The following is a 5,550-nucleotide window of genomic DNA, read 5'->3' as shown; positions in this document are numbered from 1 at the left end:
TATTAACTAGAATGAAGAAATATGCTTAGTGAATGCTTTGCATGCTTCTTTCAAAACCAAATTTGGACTTGTGTCTAAAAAACCCCCCACCTTTTGAATTATGACCAATTTGTTAATATCAATACTTGTATATGTAACTTTGCTACTCTCGGATGCTCAGATAAAGATGTTTCTAGTGACAACCAAATTTCTGATGTTGGGTAATTGCATTTCAGGATTTCTTTGCCAGGCTGATGGCTTTAAACTGTCAGGCCATAGCGGCTCCTCTTGCTCCACCTCACTGATTCAATGTGCCTTGAATCCTACCCTTACCCAGTGGCTTGGGCTCAACAGACGTGACTGACACAAGAGCAGAAATTCTCTGATCCTTTGTCTCCTGTTTTCTTGGATGAATCTAAACCTGCATATTTGAGTGAAAACTAGATCTGGCTGTAGCGATGGAGTGAAACTACACTTTTTAACGGTGGAGAGTGTTGATTACTAAATTGCTAGATATACAAACACCACTCCGGAATTGTACTGGGGATAAACAATTTAGAAGGGTAAAGGGGTAACTGTTGTCATTTGGGTAAACATGCAGATAATTAATGGAGTAATGTCATCACTTCAAAATTAAAAGATAATGGCATTTGCAAGAGGAGTTTGCTGGCAGGGATCCAACAGTAGGATAAATAGCAAGTAACAGGAGAAAATACCTATGGATTATTTTCTATGATGAAAAAATGCAGTATGGTGTACAATTCACCCTCCTCCTTTTGTTTCTCTTTTATTTCAGCCTTAAGCAGACAGGAGACCCAAAGAAATAGGAAGATAAACATTAATGCATATATGCTGTTTTGAGCATGCAAATTCATTTCTCATCCCATGTTTTTCTTTGAACACTTCTGACATAGTCATAAACTTGTTTAACTACAAAAAGAAAGCCACCAAACTATTTTAGTACGACAAATTACGTCTAATGTTAGTATCTGATTTTAGTCAGAGTGTTCTTGTTATTGTTATGTATTTAGACTGCATAGGGGAATCCTAAGGGGAATTTTGGCTATGCTAGTGCTGCAAGAGAGTCAATATGAAAATCGGATGAGTAATTATCTAGGCAAGACTTTGTCAAAACTTGCCTAGAATACTACTCCTAATACAGTTTCCTAAGAATATTTAATTTCCTTATTGTCTTCATGAATTTTTCAAGTTATAAAAATGCATATACACACAGACATAGGAAAAAATTTGAAGAGATATTAGTACTTCAAATTCTGCCTGTGTTTAAATTGAATATAAATATGCAAGTAAACCACTTTTGAGTGCAATTCCCAATTCTTGTCACAGATATGATTATGTAGCCCTTTCATTTTTGTACATTTTCTATCTCCAGTTCCACAATAATTGTCTACTGAAACAAATCCCGAAGTACCAATACTAATTGATACATATTTATTGTTCTGTTATGATGAAAATGAACAAAATATCATCTCCTTTGGTAAAGAGTAGATGAGATATGTAATATCTTGCAATAATTTGACAGCACAATGAGGACTTGCTTTCCTCTATATCTTTCTTAATTATCCTTCCTTGATATAAATTTATAATAATGAAGATAAATTTTACTGAATTTAGCCTGTTTTTAATACAAATGTGGATTTTTTCTTGTTATAAATTTGCTATGTATTATATGTGGAGAGATTATATATAAAATACTGTGCTAACCTACTGTAGGAAAAATTAATAGTGGCAGGACTTCAAATCACTGAAACACATTTTCATCAAAAAACATAAGATAGTCATTGCTTCCCAAATAATAGAATATATTTAAAATACGGGTTTTATTAAAAAGTCAGTATTTACAATATGCTATGTTAAATATTTCATGTAATAAATATGTATAAATATTTAATGTTTAATACTTACCTAATATATTTAATTAGACTATTTGCTGATCAACTCTACTGAGCATGCAGAAGTTTGTCTCATTTTTTCCAAGGGTAAATATTTAGCTTTTCTTTTTTTACTTTCTTGGATTCTAAGGCTTTAAAATGGAAAGTAGGCATCCCAACTGAAATCACAAAACCAGAAATTTACTTCCCTCTTTTTGTTTATAGCTTTTAGGACTTTAAGCAGAAAGTACCAACTATCTATATTTTTCACCAGAAATGCTTGTTTTATACTTAAGATTCTGCTTCAGAGCATGCCCAGCATTGCTCAAGTTTAAATAGATAGGCTCTTCAGCTTCCTTTAGCTGGAATGAGTAACTCAGTTCTGTATTTTTTTTTTTTTTTTTTTTGGCCTCTAAGACCTGATTCACTTAGTACATCCACAGTGCACCTATTTGATCAGGTGTTTTAATGTACTCTTCTTCAGAGTCTCCCTTTCCTTTATGATTAGCCCAGGCATTTGGGGTGCTACCCAGAAGAGTGTCCAGGCTCTGGCTGCCACCAGCCAACTGGATGGAGTTATATGGTTTCATGGTTAGAGAGCTCAGGCTGGGTGGAGAACATCATTCCAGTGTCTGTCACAAGGAATAAGGAACATAAATTACTTCAATATTGACCGGAGCTAAGACTGGAAATGAGATCTGATCTCAGATGAGTGCCCTAACCACTAAATGATAGATTCTCTCTGGTCCAATGAATTTGATTATTCTGTTCAAAGCTGAGCAGGAGCTACAAAGAGAGCCCCGTGCCAAACGTGGCTGGAATCTGCTGTTTGCTACACCCTGTGACCTGTGTGTTCACACCTCCTCAAACACACAAATGATTGTATCACTTCTATCTTCAAATCTCTAAGTTTCTCCTTATGTAACAATCTTGGGTAGTTAATTCTATTCTTCGGATGCTGGAAGAGATGTGCCAATGTTTAAAAGCACCCTTGCTCTTTACACACTTGAGGTTCCTTTATTTTTCATGGCCTGCAGGGAGGGGTAATGTTAATATACCAATGCCATACCAAATGCAACTCTAAAAAGAGGGAAAAGCAGAGAGAAGATGAAAGTAATAGTAATAAGATCACAAAGCTGCATAAACCAGCTATATGCACTGCTGATATGTTCTGTTACATTATTTTTATCACTGTGGATTCCCAGGATTCCTGTCTGCTTTCGTTGACTAGTTTCTCTTGCATTTCTTGAAAGCTGTTTGTTCTGAGTAGCCTGAGCGTGAATGATAGTCTTGTGTATTAATTCAAGGAAATTAGTAAAAGTGACTGCAATACAGAGCCTCGAGTGTGTTGGTTAAGCAATGCCAAAGAGCCAATTTTAAATGTAGGGCAGTTTACAGTCGTCATGACACGCAGTAGCAAAGCTATCATTAGAATTCTAGCAATGTTTCAGTGTATTTTCAGGAAGTAAGCAAGCTGTAAAAATGAATGACAGATAAGCTTTGCATCTTGGGCAATGTGTGATTTAAATTACAGCAATCTAAGCTAAAATAAAAAAAAATAATTATCATTTTGGCATTCTATTTGCTAAAAACATCCTCTCTTCTTTGCTTACAGTGCTATAGATGTTTAGTCTGAAATATATAATGCCTCTGTGTCCCTTATCCAAAACCATACAATTCCTGTTGGAGAACACAGTATCCAGTATTCCCTATTTCACTTGTTTTTCAGTATTTCCCCTGGAAAACTGTATAAATTGCCTTTTATACAGATGTAAGACTTAACCATAGAGTTTGTTTTTCAAAAGGTTTTGAGTTCTAAAAGCATGAATATGATGACAAAAACATGATACAAACATTTTAAAGGTGGTTCCATGAACAGTGCATCTTTCCAGTGAGGGTTCTTTACAGTGTGAAATCACAGCTGAGCTCATGCTACTGCTTCCCATTACTACAATACAGACCTTCTTCCTCAGCTTTGCTGTCTACTTGCTCAAAGTTTGTAGGAATTACTTTAAAACCAATACTGTACCTGACAACTTTGAGTGAAGGTGACAAAGTAGATAAAAACTTACTAAGGGGGAGACACCAGAACAGTTGCTGAAACTTTGTTTCCTTAGTCAACCAGCCTTAAAAAAAGGGGGCAAAAAAAAAAAGAAAAGAAAAATCAGTGATGTGGAACCACAGCTTATTTGCAAATAAATATAATCAATAGGAGAACTTTGAGTCTTGCTGCTGTCTCAGAAACAAGTTAAGTGAAAACAAGCCTTTATGCAAACCCCATGCAATGAAAATGACAGCCTTATCGGTTAACCTCAATTTTACATATTAAGGCTTGTTTGTTTGGATATCTACAGTAGTTGTTAACAGGCAGGTGAACCAGTCTTCTTTCTGTGTCTTTGTGTGTCCTTTGTTCCCTTCCTCTTAATTTTCTTTTCCCAATTTTTCTCTAAATGTAAAATCTGGAAGCTACTCCCGCAATTATTTCTGAGGTCTGGCTTTCAGCTACAGGCTTTTTTACATCTCCTGTCTCCTTCCTGTCTTCACATGAAAGCATGAAAAAGGGACAGACAGAGAAGTCATTTATTGCTTATGCTCCTTAGTGGTCAAGAGAAGAATGATTTTCTAGTACTTTAAGACCTAAGAGAATGACAAAAAGGCATAAAGAGATACCTTGTTCAGAAAACCCCCGAATCCAAATGTTGTGGATGAAGCTGAGTAAAGCACCTAAAACAGATGATGAATGACCCTCTTCCTGTTTTGGACAAAAAGCAAGCTTTCACTATAGCAGAGGATTTTACACAGTATCTCTGATGTGATCAGATTAAGTTTTGTGAACTTTTATACTCTGTTCCATTTAGTGATTTCTTGTGATGTCGGTATTTATCTCTGCTTCTGGAACTCTCTTAACCACTTCTGAAGAGGTGAACCCTTTCTAAGGAACTTATGATGTCATGATTGCTTCATAACAGATCCACCCTAAATTTAAAAGTTCTAGAATAATAAATAATGTCTCTTCTCAATAAAATAGTAATTCCTCCTTACTTAAACATTTGCATATATTGGAGAAATAGAAGATTCTCCTGACTGCACTGAAACTGGTATCTTGACTCTCACATGATGCATCATGCTCTCACATGATCAGCAGAGGTAGAAATTAGTTCAGGGATGAGAGAATGAAAGTAAGTAGACAATATATTTCCAGAAGTTGGTCAATATTTTAATTTTACTTTTGTCTGATGCAATCAGACATAAGAGATGTAAGAAAGATCAAACTGGACTCTTGAACAGTACAGGCATTTCTGTAATTGTGATGAGGAATCCTTTATTCCATATTGCAGAATACCACATCTCATGCCCTCAGGCCTCGCTTTAACTTCCTTTCCATGAGAACTATCCAGTGTTAGCATGCAACTGGCACACCAGTGCTGATTTTTCTCTGAGAGAACTTAGAAATCCCAATTTAATTTTTATTCACCAGCTGCACCAGAAACCAAACCTTGGAAGACAGCTGGTCTACATACGGCGTTACAGACCTGGCTGTGACTTATAAGAATGTTTTCTCCAGGGAGACACCCCAGTTGAGACCTCTCTTCCTGAAGGAGATTATCCTGAAATAAAGATAGCATAGGTGAAAATGTAAAACATCTCTCTCGCCACCCCCCTTCCCAAATAAACCACT

This window comes from Egretta garzetta, unplaced genomic scaffold (genome assembly GCF_000687185.1).
Source record: "Egretta garzetta isolate BGI_Z169 unplaced genomic scaffold, ASM68718v1 scaffold114, whole genome shotgun sequence".
NCBI classification, from domain to species: domain Eukaryota; kingdom Metazoa; phylum Chordata; class Aves; order Pelecaniformes; family Ardeidae; genus Egretta; species Egretta garzetta.
This window is presented reverse-complemented; position numbering follows the sequence as displayed.